The following is a 16,864-nucleotide window of genomic DNA, read 5'->3' as shown; positions in this document are numbered from 1 at the left end:
GTATATCATTTGCAAATATCTTTTCCCATTCCATTGGTTTCCTTTTAGTTTTGCTGATTGTTTCCTTCACTGTGCAGAAGCTTCTTATTTTGATGAGGTCCCAAGCAACTATTTTTGCTTTTGTTTCCCTTGCTTCCAGAGACATGTTGAGTAAGAAGTTGCTGAGGCCAAGGTCAAAGAGGTTTTTGCCTGATTTCTCTTCGAGGATTTGGATGAATTCTTGTCTTACGTTTAGGTTTTTCATCCGTTTTGAGTTTATTTTTGTGTATGGTGTAAGAAAGTGGTCCAGGTTCATTTTTCTGCATATCGCTGTCCAGTTTTCCCAACACCACATGCTGAAAAGACTGTCTTTATTCCATTGGATATTCTTTCCTGCTTTATCAAAGATTAGTTGGCCATTCATTTGTGGGTCCATTTCTGGTTCTCTATTCTGTTCCATTGATCTGTCTGTTTTTGTGCCAGCACCATACTGTTTTGATGATTATAGCTTTGTAATACAACTTGAAGTCCAGGATTGTGATGCCTCCAGCTTTGATTTTCTTTTTCAAGATTGCTTTGGCTATTTGGGGTCTTTTCTGGTTGCATACAAATTTTAGGATTGTTTGTTCTAGCTCTGTGAAGAATGCTGGTATTATTTTGACAGGGATTGCATTGAATATGTAGATTGCTTTGACAATTTAACAATGTTTGTTTTTCCTATCCAAGAGCATGGAAACGTTTTCCAATTTTTTGTGTCTTCTTCAATTTCTTTCATAAACTTTCTGTAGTTTTCAGGGCATAGATTTTTCACCTCTTTGGTCGGATTTATTCCTAGGTATTTTATGGTTTGTGTTGCAATTATACATGGGATAAATTTCTTGATTTCTCTTTCTGGTGCTTCATTATTGGTGTATGGGAATGCAACCGATTTCTGTGCATTGATTTTTACATCCTTCAACTTTCCTGAATTCATGGATCAGTTCTAGCAGTTTTTTTGGTAGAATCTTTTGGGTTTTCCATATAGAGTATCATGTCATCTGCAAAGAGTGAAAGTTTGACTTCCTCTTGGCTGATTTGGGTGCCTTTTATTTCTTTGTGTTGTCTGATTGCTGAGGTTAAGACTTCCATTACTATGTTGAATAACAGTGGCAAGAGTAGACATACTGTCTCGTTCCTGACCTTAGGCAGAAAGCTCTCAGTTTTTCCTCATTGAGGATGATATTAGCATTGGGTAGTTCATATATGGCTTTTATGATGTTGAGGTATGATCCTTCTATCCCTGCTTTCTTGAGGGCCTTTTTTTTTTTTTAATCAGGAAAGGATGATGTAGTTTGTCAAATGCTTTCTCTGCATCTATTAAGAGGATCATGTGGTTCTTGTTCTTTCTTTCATTGATGTGATGAATCACATTAATTGTGTTGCAGGTATTGAACTATCCCTGCATCCCAGGTATAAATCTCACTTGGTCGTGGTAAATAATTCTTTTAATGTATTGTTGGATCTGGTTGGCTAATTTCTTGTTGAGGATTTTTGCATCCATGTTCATCAGGGAAATTGGTCTGTAATTCTTCTTCTTCTTAGTGGGGTCTATGTCTGGTTTTGTAATCAAAGTAATGCTGGCTTCATAGAAAGGGTTTGGAAGTTTTCCTTTCATTTCTATTTTGTTTGGAACAGCTTCAAGAGAATAGGTGTTAACTCTTCCTTAAATGTTTGGTAGAATTCCCCTGGAAAGCCATCTGGCCCTGGACTCTTGTTTTTTTGGCAAATTTTTGATTACTAATTCAATTTCTTTACTGGTTGTGGGTCTGATGAAATTTCCTATTTCTTCCCGTTTCAGTTTTGGTAGTTTATATGTTTCGAGGAATTTGTCTATTTCTTCCAGATCGCCCATTTTATTAGTATAATTGCTCATAATATTCTCTTATTATTGTTTGTATTTCTGTGTTGGCTGTGATCTCTCCTTGTTCATTCTTATTTTATTTATTTGGGTCCTTTCCTTTTTCTTTGTGATTAAACTGGCTAGTGGTTTATCAATTTTGTTAATTCTTTCAAAGAACCAGCTTTTGGTTTCATTGATCTGTTCTAGTGTTTTTTTTGGTTTTGATAGCATTGATTTCTGCTCTAATCTTTATTATTTCCTGTCTTCTGCTGGTTTGGGGTTTTATTTGCTGTTCTTTTTCCAGCTCTTTGAGGTATAAGGTTAGGTAGTTTTTCGGAGATCTTTCTTCCTTCTCTAGGAAGGCCTGGATTACTACATACTTTCCTCTTATGACCGCCTTTGTTGCATCCCAGAAGTTTTTGGCTGTGGTGTTATAATTTTCATTGGTTTCCATGTACTTTTTAATTTCCTCTTTATCTTCTTGGTTAGCTCATTAATTCTTTAGTAGGATGTTCTTTAGTCTCCAAGTATTTGTTATCTCTCCACATTTTTTCTTGTGGTTGATTTCAAGTTTCATAGTATTGTGATCTCCGTTCTCTCTCCGCAAGCAAAACCAATCCCTGCCCTCCATGGCTTCTCTTTCCCCTAGTTCACCTCTCCATGCCATGTACCTGCTGAGTTCTGTGGTTCAGGTTTTTCATATTGTTGTGTTAATCCTCAGATCAGTTTTCTAGGTGTGCAGGATGTTTAGTGTTGATCTGGCTGTGTTTCATGGACGCAAGACGTAAAAATCTTCCATGCTATTCCGCCATCTTGGCCCTTCCCCTGGACTGATATCTTAACTTCTCATGAGACCTGGAGACAGAGCTACCAGCTGACCTTCTGAATTCTTGACCTAAAGAAACTCTGAGTAATAAATCTGCTGTTTTAGCTTGCTATGTACTTGGGTAATTAATTATGTGGAAGTAGGTAATTAACCTACTGAGAGAAATGTAAATAGAATCCACTCCAAATTTCCACTGCCCTGTGGATTCCATAGGAATTGAACATTGTGCTCTAACCTGGGCTATTTGTTCTTTTGAATTCAGCATCTGCTTGATTAGCTCAAATCAAGACTTTAGGACAACAGACTAGACTGTCCTACCTTTCCATAATACAGGGTGCAGTATTCAAGTTACAATTTTAAGTGCTGAAGGGAGAAATACAGGGTAAAATGAAACAGTATAATTTGTTCGTACTGTTACTGTTTATGTATAAGAGTAATACAGGCATGAGAGACTGAATAAGCTGAATAAAACCATACTGTGTACACCTGGTATAAGATCATCTGCTCGACATTTTCCCACTGAAAGTATCTGGGCAATTAGTGCCTTAGTACCATTGATCTTTTCTTTTCTCTTTTTAAACACATTTATTTAAATCAGTTTCTACTATAAATTGGATCATATTTCTGCCTCTCTCCCCCTTTTAAAAAACAGCCCTGTTGCCCTCTTTTGATAATAGAATATTCTAAAACCCTCTCTTTGTATTATACATTACAGCTTTATTTCAAAGCCCAAATCCTTAAAATTGGCATTGTTTAGCAAATTAACAATGACTTACACCATAGTAGATACCTTGTTATGCTTTTTATTGTTTAATGTAACAATTTGGCCATTGCATAAAAGGATATGTACCAATGATTATAATAAATGAAACACCATCCTGAGTTCCTTTTTAAGTAGAGAAAAGCCTATTAAAATTAATTCATGAACAAAAATCCAACTGTATTCAGCAAGGCAATTTCTAGTTGAATGATAACACTATCTCCCTTGGTCAGATGTTGCTATTTACATATTTAACATCCTGAACCACTATGGAGATTTCAATATTATTTAAACATTTGCATAAATCAAGCATGTGAACTAGATACATCTGCCTATTGCTTTTAAAAATTTGACTCTTTTCCTCTTTTAACTTGGTCATCAAACTCAGAAATCTTCACTAGTTCTACAGAGATTAGATTATTAAGGAATGCCAGCTTTTGGCGCCCTCTTGTGGAGAAATGCTCCTGGTGTGTGTCTTATTGGCACGTCAGTTGTAGTTTGTTCAGGGGAATCTGAAAGGATGAATCATTTCTCCATTTATTTATGCAACATGATTTTAATGACTGAAACAATGTGAGTCATTTCTTGCTCAGTTATAGGATTGAGGAACTGAGATAAATTTCTATTAAAGCAAACATGAGACATTAAAAAAATTCTTGATAAAGCCATTAAATTGCATTTTGATTTGTTAGATGGGATCTTTTTATTCTCACTTGTACTGATAATAATTAATTTCTGAAATACAATGGATTAAGTTAGCTAATGGGGAGCCTTCCATTCAGCATTTATCCTCTCAAGTCTGGGGCCAGGATCTACCAGTATTGTCAGCAATTGTGTCCTTGCAGGATGGCTCACTGGACACAACCCCATAATTCATCCCTGGTGCCCATTCCTTCCCTGGCCTCTTCCACATGTGTGCCTCCTTCAGTCTGTCCTCTGCTAACATGTTTATGTTCTTTCCTGAGGGCAGAGCACTGAGCACTTATCAGGAGCTGGAGTCTGAGTAGTGGTAGTAAGCTAACACAGTGCTTGGGTAACCCATACCTAGACCACAGTAACTAGGAATAAAATTAGGTCCAAAGCATGTGGATGATTTCTCTCGTTCTGTTTATACCTGCCTCTGTGGAAACTCCAGCTGCATCCAGGTACCCCCGTCCCAATTATTTCTGGAAGTTTCCATAAGTGCTCATACTCAATTTCTCAGCCACCATACAGTGAAGCATTTTTCTTTCTTCACACCAGACCCTGGGGATGTTCAAGCTGCCTGATGTTGCCTATTAGTGTGGGTGTAAGATGCTGAAGGATGTGTGGCTATAAGGATTCCGCCTCTGTTATGTTGAGACCAGTTGAGGTCACTAGGGCTTTGCTCTGTGGATGGAAATGTCATGCACACTGCTGGTATGCTAGAGATCTAGTTATGTCAAGGCTTCACTCTGTACTTTGTACTGGCTTCATCTCCAAATAGGGAAAATTCCTACCCTTGTTTTATCATCTTCCACAAAGTTCGAAAGCAGTGCTGATTTGGGTGCCCAGTATTTCTCATACCTCTGAGCCAGGCAGCTATCCTGTATCTATGTTACAGGCCCCGCCCTTCATGCCTGGCCCTGGAGGAAGTGAAGGCAGAGGCCTGGGGAGGAAGAGGGGGCGGAGTCATGGGACAAGGTGAGGCACATTTGCCTATTAGTCCTCCTGCCACTCTTTACTCGGGACATTTTTATTAGAAGAAACAGTGAGTTTCACTTCTCTTTCTTTCTTTGCCTAAAAGCTCCCCCATTCCCAGGTTCTTTGTGGCTCTGATTCATTTGTTTGCCAGAAATGCTCAGACATGTCTGAGTCTAGGAAGAATGTAACTTAGGCTCCAGTGGGGTTCTCTGCATATTCATTAATGGTGACAAAAGTGATAGTGGATGGTGGTGCCAGGCTGTAGAAAAGGAACATCTTTAGATGGAAAGCACTGGCAGTGTTCATGCTTCTAAAATATTCTAGCAGTTGTGGTTGAGGGGAGACTACATCTCAGAAACTGCGTATAGTTTCAAAAGTTCTCGAACATATCATTACAGCATGATACTAAAAATGAGACGTTCTCACATTATTCTATTTTATAAAGTACTTCCACCTTGTAATGCATTCAGCAAACATTATACAGATTATTGTAAAGCTTCTTGTTTACAGTTACTGAGGTTACAAGAAACCCAGTAGTCAAATGCCTTGATATGTAAGTAGGCATTTTTATTTATTTTTATTTTTTTAAATATGAAATTTATTGTCCAATTGGTTTCCATACAACATCCAGTGTGCATCCCAACAGGTGCCCTCCTCAATACCCATCACCCACTTTCCCCTCCCCCCCCACCCCTCATCAACCCTCAGTTTGTTCTCAGTATTTAAGAGTCTCTTATGTTTTGGCTCCCTCCCTCTCTAACCTCTTTAAGTAGGCATTTTTAAAGGAAGATTGACCTGACTAGCCAGAAATCTGCATAAAGACTTTTTGTTTCTTCTATTCTTCCAGGTAATTAAATCAAACTGGTTCTAGTACCACCTAATCTCTGCCAGTAGCATTTTGTGGTACAATAGTACAAACCCAGCTCCCCCTGATATTTACAGTTAGGTAGACTTGAAGGCAGTGTTGTTGAGGGGAGGCAGCCTGCCTAGTTTTGAATGTAGGTGCCCTCGCCTTCTAGCCAACTCGCCTTTGCAGTAATCTTTGCCTCCACTTAAGCCTGCATTTCCTCTAAGCCTCTATTTCCTGACATAGGGAATGCTAGTACCTACCTCATAGGCTGCAAGACTTGGCTGAGACGATTCATAAAAGCTAGGACAGTGTAGGCTATGCAGTGAAACTGTAATTAGCTTTTGTTCTTACTGAAAGAAAACATACATTTTCTTACTGAAGTTTCGAATGCCAATGATTCCTCAGCAAAGCTGTTAGTAAAAGTGAGGGAACAAAAATTTAAATGAAAATTGTCTCACTAAAATAAAATGCCAAGCTTGACTCCTGAAAAATCAGATTTTTTTTTCAAAGGAAGATAAAATTCTGGGAAAGACAGATGGGCTGTGCTTCCTGAAGAATTTTATGAAAAGGAGTGTCTGGGGACAGCATGAAATAAGGTCATAAAGTGTCCTGGCTATGAATTTGCATCACCGCCTACTTTGCTCTGTTTTATCTAGGCCAGCACAATGGGAAAAGTAGCCAGTAGCCACAAGTGGCTGTTAATCACTTGGAATGTGGCTAATCTGAATTAAGATGTGGTGTCAGTATAAAATATGCACCAGAGACTCTAGTTAATAATGCTGTATTGAATATCTGAAAGTTGCTAAGAGAGTAGATCTAACAGTACTCATTACAAGAAAAAAATTTTGTAACCCTGTGTGGTGATGGATCAAATCATGTTGTACACTTGAAACTAATATAATGTTCCATGTCAATTATACCTCAATTAAAAAAATACACACCACATTTTTTAATGTTTATTTATTTATTTTGAGAGATAGAGAGGGAATGCGTGAGCATGAGCAAGGGAGGGGTGGAGAGAGAGAGAGAGAGGGACCTGTGCTGAAATCAAGAGTTGGACGCTTAGCCCACTGAAACACCCAGGTGTCCCAAGATTTTGAAGATTTAGTATAAAAAGAGTGTAGTTTATTTGATATTAAAAAATATTGGTTACATGTTGAAACGATATTTTTGATATTTCTTAAAGGAAATATGAAAGTTTATTTCACCTGTTTCTTTTTACTTTTCAAAACGTGGCTGCTAGAAACGTTACGATTCTAGATTTAGCTTCACTTAGATTGCTATAGGACAGTGCTATGATCCAGGCACATTTAGGTCTTCTCTTGGCAACCCAGGGATGCACAGAAAGGATACAACTTCTGGAAGAAATGAAGCAATGAAGAAGTTTATTTATTTTTTTTAAAATGTTTTTTAACGTTTATTTATTTTTGAGACAGAGAGAGACAGAGCATGAACAGGGGAGGGGCAGAGAGAGAGGAAGACACAGAATCTGAAACAGGCTCCAGGCTCTGAGCTGTCAGCCCAGAGCCCGACGCGGGGCTCGAACTCACGGACCATGAGATCATGACCTGAGCTGAAGTCGGACGCTTAACCGACCAAGCCACCCAGGCGCCCCAAGAAGTTTATTTTTTAAATGTCAGACTATTCCCATTACATCTGTAAAATTTTTGTATATACAGTACTGAACTCTAGTTTCAGATGTTAGGACTTTGAATCCAGGCACCATTACTGAATATTTGTGTGATCTTGGACAAGTGTCTGATCCTCCCAATTCCTAGTCCCTTTGTACTCCTTACCCCTATCAAGGGGGGGGGGGGGGTAATGTCATTACTTAGGTCTACAGACTCAGTTGTACAAGACATAGACATTTATTTTTCCATAACTGAAATTAATTTCTATTATGAATGCCCATTCCATCTATTGCTGGAAACCATCTCAGTCCTTTCAGGGTTCACTTTTCCCATGAACAAAGTGTTTCCTTCCTTGTGGGTGCTACTTACGTAAGGGGACGATGGGTGTCATCGTCCATCCCCCTCTGATGTCAGCTGGGACGTTGTCCTCCATGTCGGGTTTAATCATCAAGGTTGTCTATTTCCTCCTCGTCCCAGCGGCAAGGCTCTTCAGGTAGCCTAGTTCTTTCTTCCATGTCCTTCCTTTTAAGGGTTTATGGAAAACAATCACCCAGTTGCAAAACCTACTTCAAAGGTGCATTAAGAGGAACAAAAAAGATGATCCATGTAAGGTGCTTAACACAATGCCTGATACAAATTAAGTATCTAGTAAAGGTAATTATTATTGCTAATGTTGTTGATGCTGCTGCTCTTGTTCTCAGCCAGTGCACTTTGGGTTTCCAGACATCTAGATGCCAGAAAAATGGAGGGGTCGTTACCATTTCTTTTCCTACTTCTTTTCAGTAGTTGACAGTGAGGAGAGAAAATGGGTACACTGGAGGGGAAACAAAAACAAACAAACTAAAACATTGGTCTCTAATTACTCTTTGGTTCTGATCAAGAGATTAGTATCTAGGATTGGTGCTGGGAAGGCACGTGTGGATCATATGAAATCGGGAGAAGGCTGTTAGATCTAACTTTGGAAGGTACCATTTAATGATACAAATAAAAATGTCATAAATACTTATTAAACATTTCTGATAAGCTAGTAATGGTGTGGAGGATACAGAAGAAGTGCTGGTCATAGTCTATGCATGTGAAGAACTTACAACTGGATAATAACATATGTTGCATCTTTAAAATGAGACATGGTGGAGGTTGGAAGGCTGACTGCTTCTACATGGTCTCATATAGTAACCATACTTTGGTGGGGATGTCAAAGCTCATAGTGAATACTAAAACTTCAGATAAAGAAACTCAATTTGTTAGTGAACTTCGACCTAATAGAAACTCAGATGCTTACTCTTTCCCAAACTCAAAAGAAGCTAATGGATAATCAGAATGTTGATGTATTAATGTACAGTTAGGGATATGCCTCTCAAGTGAGAAGAATTCTCATGTAAAACTTAATGACAGCTAATATCCACCAGAAGATAAAATGAGTCATTTTTTCTGTTTTCATTAATATTCATTTATTAATGCATTCATTTTGTCATCTGGTAGGTATTAGCTGACACTAAAGTTGTTTTACTTTAGATGTATAAAAGAAATTCATTGGCATCGAAAATTTCATCCATTAATTACATTTTTTAATATAAAGATTGGGAAAAGACTTCTAATATTAAGATTTTAGTGGTTAAAATATTTCAGATCATCATGTGGGAAACCAGTGTTTTGTGAGAAGATGGCTTGAAAACCACTGACATAGATTTTGAAGGCCTTATTATTTTGATGCTTCTCTTCTACATACTTGCATTATTAAAGGGTTAAGACTTGATCTGCTCTTTGAATGAAGTATTGGATTTGGATTAAGGTAAAGAAATGGGGCATAGAAGCTGGGGAGAGAATTAAGTGTAGGAGGAAGATGTGCAGGCAGACCTTTACCAGAATGCAGAGGAGAGTCAGCTGGAGCCTGGTGGGGGAGTGTGTGCTGTTTGGAGGCCAGAATTGATAGGCAATATGACTTTACTGTACTGTATTAAATTCCACAGTGCTATGCAGAGTATGATATTTGTTGGAGGAGACCTGAACTAAAAGGCTCGTAAATCTCTTAACAAGAATCTTGGAATTTGAAGTGATAATTTCCACTTGGCATGGGTGCTGCAAAGATGCTGAGTGTAACATACCATTTAATAAAATTTATCTAAAGTTTTTCTACCCCCACGAACCCCATTTCCAAAATGTTGAATTTTGGGACCATAAAGGAAGCTTATTTTGTGTTTAACTTCTGTCAGCACTTGTTAAAAGTCACTTTACAAGCAGTTCTTTGAAATACTGTTTAGAGAATCAGCTATTCTGAACTCTGATGTGAACTAGAAATGTGTCTGATTTTAAACCCTTTTGCCTCTCAAAGCTGTCTTTTTGATGATAATTTAATAGGCTCTTTGAGGCAAAAGGTAGGTAGCATATGTCACTAATACATCTAATGTAGAGTTATTATCAAATATTCTTGTTTCAATATTTCCTCCCCATCCCCTCTAAATCTCATTTAATAACATCAAATTGAGTTATAGAATATTAGAACTGTAAGGGATGATCTTGGGTCATGTAGCTGCAGTCTCTGTTTTTTGGAATTCTCTAAAGCATTGGAGGAAATACAATTCAAAGTACTCTGTTTTTTTCTAGCTAATTCCTAGGGACTGGGCCAACCTCACAACCTAGCCAAAATAGCAAGCAGCATTCTGCTCTGTATCGACTGCCAATTTGTTTTTCTGACATCATGTGTATATGCAGCAAAAGAAAATTTCTTTATCTGATCTCTTTTTTGTTAATTTAGATACTCAGTTTCATAGAAGCTGTCCTTCCACAAATGAACAGATATGGTATAGGTAGATTTTCACGCCCTGACTTAGGTAAATATGTAGCAGTGAGAGTCTCCTATCTTTACTGTGTGTTCAGCAGGTGATGGTTAATTGGATGTGTCCACTTGGCTGAGCCACAGTACCCAGATATTTGCTCAACACTAGTCTAGATGTTGCTGTGAAGTTATTTTATGATGAAGTTAGCATGTAAGCCAGTGGATGTTTAGTAAAGCAGGTTACCCTCCATAATGTGGTTGGAGGCCTGAAGAGAAAGAAGACTGACTTCCTTGAGAAAGGAGGCATTTTACCTGCGGTGTTTCTTCAGACTTGAGCTGCAACACCAACCCTTCCCTGGGTCTCTTGTCTGCAGGCCTACACTGTCACGGACACAACCCTTAGAACTTGTGCTTGCTGGCCTCTTTGTTGCATGCATCAATTCCCTAAAATAATTTCCTTCTCTCTTTTTCAAGGTCTCTCTGTCTCTGTCTACACACACGCGTGCACACACACACACACACACACACCCTGTTGATTCTATTTCTCTGGAGAACCCTGACTAATACAGTCAGGATTAATGATCTACTTCTGGCCAAACTTCATCTATAACGCTGCATGTTAGAGTGTAAAGTGAAAGCAAGAGATTAGAGTCACATTTTATAGATGAGTGAATCAGTCTTCATGAGGAAAGAAAAGAAAAATGGAAATTCAAAAACAAGGAGGCATGATTTTATTATTGTCCAATAGCTAACCCCTCAAATAGAAGATCTCACTGTATCAGAGCTTAGTCACCTTTAGGAGCAGATCCAGGTTTGTGTGTATACGTTGGGAAGCTTTCTTTCAGAGAATATGAAAGTATTACTGCTAAATTAGGTATGGGAGTGAATATTTATTTAGGTTGAGAACAGAATCACAACAACTTCCAAGAGTTTAAAGGCTAACAGAAACTGTAAACATAACAAAATCCACAAAGAAAACATACTTTTAATTAATTAATTGCCTGATATACCAGCACCGTATATAGTTTTTTGGAGTATGTTTTTATTATTACCACTTCAGAAAAGAAAGAATTTAGTCAGTAGATTTCAAACCTTGTTTCTTCTCCACTACCAAACTTCTGTGCCAGACACTGTTAGGTACATTAATGTGGAGATAGGACCTTGACCTCTGCCTTCCTGGCACAATGCGTGTGTGTGCATAGTGTTTACTGGAAAGATGCATTTCTGAAACCTTTTCCTTTTGTGGAATAACTTAACTATAAATCAGTGAGACTGAAAACCGTGTAAATATATCCCCTAAAAACGCCCAAAATGACTTCCTGACTTAACTTTTCCTTATCAGAGTCTAAAAATGCACAGCCACTCCCGTGCCACCATATACGAGGGGACATGTGATAGAGGGGAATTCATAATGGAAAGGGACACTTACCCTAAGATAAGCTAAAATATTCTCGTTTTGTAAATTTTATCAAAACAAAAACATGATTATGTGAACTGGGTAAACGAGAGGCCTCAAAGCATAAGCCTTTGGCTACCATAATTATGTGTACAACATTCTTCTCTTTTCCTGCTTCTAAATAATTTTTCACAGAATCACTTATTAATGTAAATTTATTAATATATTTTTGTGCTACTGGGATAATGTGTGAAATTTTCCATAATTAACTGTAAATATTTATACTGTGAGTGTGGGAACTACACATGAATAGGAAATGAAATATCTTTAAATCATAAATTTGCAATGAATATTTTAGAGCAGTATAATTGAATCTTGCTTATAATTATGGTAGACATACAATAATGGCTGTGTTTTTCTTTGAAATAGTTTTTTCTTTTTCACCCCTGGAAGGGCAGAGGAAAAGAACAAGAAAAAAGTGAAACAGGCTAGCTTTTATCAGGGGAGGCTGACTTCAGAAATAAAATATGTACTGGAGCCATTCACAGCTAGAACTGATTTCAAAATGAAATTACCATTGGCTTTCAAATGGAAATTTCAGGGAGAAGATGTTAATAAAAATGTAATGGTTATAATGGCAACTGTAATGATGATGATGCTATGTGTGTGTTGTTAGAAGAGTGATTATCATAATCTCTGACACTTTTTTTAGTCCATAAAGAGGTAGATTAAAATTGGTACTTACAGAGATCATAATTTATTCACTTTTCCCTAGCTCATTAAAATGACTTTGCCATTATTTTGAAATTCTCATCGTATGATGGGGCCATGCACATATGGCACAGACAATCAGACTGACAGGAACTTTTAGGCAGTTCCAATTCTGCTTTCATTATTCACAGGACTAAAGACTCTCTTTATAAAATCAGTTACTTGGCATTTTCTCATTGATTCTGAAAGAGGTTTATGTATGAATATGCATAGGAATCTGTGGCTGGCTGGTATATTGGTGCTCCCCCCAGCCCCCAGGAAAAAAGACAACTATGCCTCTCAGTACTAATGCCCCTGTGTAGCCCCCTTCCATAGAACTATGGGCGTGACCATGTAACTTGCTGTGGTCAATGGACATTAGCAAATGTGACCCAAGCAAGTTTGTTGAGGGCTTGCACTTAAGTTGTGCAACTTAAGTGGTCCTTTTCAAAAACTTCACCTTGGGACCCAGATATCATTCTACAGGGAAGTCTAGGCTATATTGCTACAGAGAGATGACATGGGGAATGGGCCTGGATGGGGAGACACAGCAAAGAGAGAAAGGCCACTTGGAAGAAAACCAAGGTCTCCCAGCCAGGTTTCCAGTTAACTCCATGAAAGACCTCCCCTGACACTACACGGAATAGAACCACCCAGTCATTCCACAGAAATGGGACAGATAACACATTATTGTGGTTTTAAACTGGTAAGTTTTTGTTTGTAAAGCAGCAATAGATAAAGGAAATGATTATAGAGAGATTTTTTAAAACCATTTCACTTGTATATGAAAGTCTGAAAATGATTTAAGTGAAATTAGAGTCTTATTAAGTTGAATGCCCATAAAATGATGTTTATTCAGCCATTTACATGTACAGCCTTATGATTTTGATAGCTAACATTTATTAATTACTTTCTGTATTTGTATATTAGTCATTAACATTTTATTTATTAAAATTATTAAATTTTACTAATTTATTATAATAAATTAATTTATTATTAGTTAAAAAAATCTACACAACAATTGTATGTAGGTGCTGTGTTTGTTCCCATCCTGTAGATGGGGAAAATAAGACTTAAAGACAGTAAATATATTGCCTAAAGTTATACGGGTACCTACAGTGTGTGGAAGATATAACAAAGAATTATAAAATGCAGCCTGTATGCAGTGGAATGTACGGTTTTTAGAAAGGTCTATATCCATGAAATTATTGTAAGAAGAGATGACACTATTATATTAAACAGTGTGGTGCTAGTTAAAAGTATTTTGAATCAGAATGACACCAGTTTATTTTATTTTATTTTATTTATTTATTTTTTCTGACACAAATATCATTCCTTTTTTTTTTTTTTTTGAGCTTCTCCACATTTCACCATTTATTATTTTCAATTTACATTTGTTATAGCCATCCTAATTGGTATAAAGTGGTATCCAATTCTGGTTTTGACTTGCATTTTCCTAGTAGCTAATGTTAAAGTCCTTCTCATGTGCTTATTGGAGAATGACACCAGTTTAAATGGTGGCTCTGCTCCCAGTTTTGTGACGTTAAACAACTTATTTAAACTCTCTGAGCCTCAGTTTTCTTATCTATCAGTTTAAAAATGTCTGTTCCATGGTTGTTGAGAGAGTAACCTGGGCCAAGGAGCCAGTTTATATCTAATTCTGTGGATTATTGTCATCTCCTCCCAAATCCATGTTCTGAGACATAACATGGGTGGTTTAAAATCAGACAATCAGGGAGTATTAATACTCCAAAAATATTAAAGTCCCATCAGCCAAAAACTTCCAGCCTGGAGTCTGACAAAACCTGATTCACCGACTCAACAGCATAGGAGTGCAGTGTCACCCTGACAAAAGGGAGGAGCCGGTGTCGGTCAGTGCTGGGTTCCTCACAGAGGATTCTGAGAAGTATCTACGGGAAGAGGAAGAGCTGATCCATTCTGGATTGGTTGCCGTTTCTGGGACAGGGTTATGAGAGGTAGGGATTAACTACAGGTTGTGTGCTGCCAGGAGGGTGGAAAGATTTAACAACTGAGCCTACAGTTGGAAATAGCAAAGGGCATCTGGGAGAGTCACTGTTGAGAAAGTAGTCATCACTCATCCAGGGGGTCATTATGATGCTTGACGGCCACATACAGAAACAGTTAGTCCTGTTAACTTTGCAGCCGGCTCTATGGGTCTGTCCTTCCAGCCTGATTAGCTGCAGGGCTGCTTTTTGTTCTTCCATCCAAGTTGATTCTGACTCTTACTGTCTCAGAAAGTCTCTCAGAGATCAGCACACACTACAAATCAGGGTTTTAAGTATTCGTTCCCGGAAACCCTGTTGTTGAACATTTACCAGCATATCACTACTTGTTTGTTTTCATATTTCTGTCTTTTCAGGACAGACTCCTCTTCTTTTAAGACTCCGTGGACACATTTAAGTCCCATATGCGTAACTAATGTCTACAATCTTCCCTAGTTGTTTCTTAGAATCCCCAGGGAATGCCTATGTTTCTCAAATCCAGTGTTAAGTACTTACCTTTGAATCACTTACCCATTCCAGGGTTTCTATGAAAACATGTGAAGATTCTGTCCGAACTGCCTGACCGAAAAATGCTTAGCAAAACATTTCTTCTCAGAACACAGGAAGACTTTCCTCTAGGAAAAAGAGAGTTCCATTTTCCACCTTAGTCTGTAAAAGTTTCTTAAAATCACTTAAAAAAAAAATCCAGATTTTTTTTTGGCTTCATCAAATTGGCACAGTGACTATATAATATATATAACAATGGGAATGGTTGGGTTATGCTTGTTTGCTTTTGTCCAGAACTCCTCTCATGGAGAAAACAAGTACATATTAGTCCACTGCTTAGGTAATGTTGATGGAGAAATGACCGTGCACGTACCCATCCAGTGTGTGTGTTCAAAGATGCAGGTGCAATTGTTAGGCAAAAGACAAGGATGCACTAGAGAACTTTTCAAGCATGAAGTTTCAAAATGTGGAATTATTTTTCCTTTTCTACAGTATACATTTTGGAAGGAAAACAAGTTGTCTCCACAATGGACAGAAATTAAGGTGAGGAAGAATTATGACTCAGAATGAAAGATGCACTTGCTGACTTTGGAGTCGAAAGAGTTCTTAGAGAGCATCTTAAGCTTTTTGGTTGATAGACCTGCTTGACAGTCTGAAGCCATGGATCGTCTTCCCAGAAAATGCATATATCTTAGTGTATGTACACATATATACCACCATCACAAAATTTCAGTGTTCCTTGATCTCTTTGAGCCCATTAATAGATTCTAATAAGGGAAAAATCTGGATTCAGTCTGTTGACTTTCCTTCCCTTTATTTCTGAAGTTATCAAACCAAAGTGACACATTGAAGTAGTGGCAGATCTAGTAACAAGTAACAGATCAAATAACAACTCTTACCTCATTAGGCTGCTGCCACCCATGTCTTCTCTCATCAACTTCTTTTCCCCCACCAGCCATGAGACAGCTAACATGGTAGATCCCAAGGCTTGTGACAGGAAATAATAAGCCATACAGTGTGGTGGTGGTTTAGGGCATAGGCTTTGGAGTTGGGCCAGCCTAGGCTCAAGGCCTGGCTTTGCTTCAAATTTTAATGACAGTTGAAACTTCCTAAGCTTTAATTTTGTCATGGTAATATGGGGAAAATTACAGAATTGAAGAACTGATGTAAAGATTAAATGAGAATAGCATGTACAAAGTACTTAGCGCTTGTCAGGTGGACACAGAGAATCACATCTCACTGGAGCAGAAACCCATGAGCAGAAACCTCTGGGAGAACCGGTGTCAGGGTAAGAAAGAAATCCTAAAGTGTAAATGACAAATTGCTGGAGGCTCAGTGTGGACAAGTCTGAGAGTTAAGACTTCCAGGGAGGCTCAGTTCAAGGCTGGGCATGCCCACACTTTTGTGTGTTTATCTCCAGGAGCTCTGCCAGTTTCTTACAGTAAAGACTGGAGACATCCCATTTTGAACCATTTTGAAGCACATTGCATTCTTCTTTGCAAGGCCTGCCCTGTGACTTCAGTTTTCTGATGGATCTAAGAAGAGTTGTTGATTTTCAGGCCACTTTCTTACTTTTTATGGCAGAGTGACGATTTCCAAGCTCTTTATATGCCGGACTGGAACCAGATACCCTGAGCAAGATGTGTTTTTACTTCTCTTGGGTAAATATCTGGAAATGAAATTGCTTAATGAAGGCTTTTAGTGTTCCTTTTGTTGGTGATACGAAATTATGACTTTATTTAAGCACTATATATCAAGTTTTTTCTTTTTTGAAATTCACCAAATAAACATGTATTTGGGCAATAGTTCTTTAAAAAGTACATTATCGTAACATACATTGTTTTG

The 16,864-nt window shown here is 37.9% G+C and overlaps 1 long non-coding RNA gene across 1 annotated transcript; it reads left to right on the top strand.

Moving 5' to 3' along the window:
- Positions 1–15,518: 15,518 nt before the first annotated feature.
- Positions 15,519–16,578, top strand: LOC147584251 (uncharacterized). The gene is made up of 2 exons (XR_015255272.1): positions 15,519–15,562; positions 16,440–16,578. It is a non-coding gene; the product is annotated as an uncharacterized LOC147584251 (long non-coding RNA).
- The last annotated feature ends 286 nt before the right edge of the window (positions 16,579–16,864 follow it).

Source organism: Puma concolor, chromosome A1 (genome assembly GCF_028749965.1).
Source record: "Puma concolor isolate L17-30 chromosome A1, mPumCon1.1.hap2, whole genome shotgun sequence".
Lineage (NCBI taxonomy): Eukaryota > Metazoa > Chordata > Mammalia > Carnivora > Felidae > Puma > Puma concolor.
The sequence above is the reverse complement of the archived record's forward strand: the minus strand, read 5'-3'. Positions and strand labels throughout refer to the sequence as shown.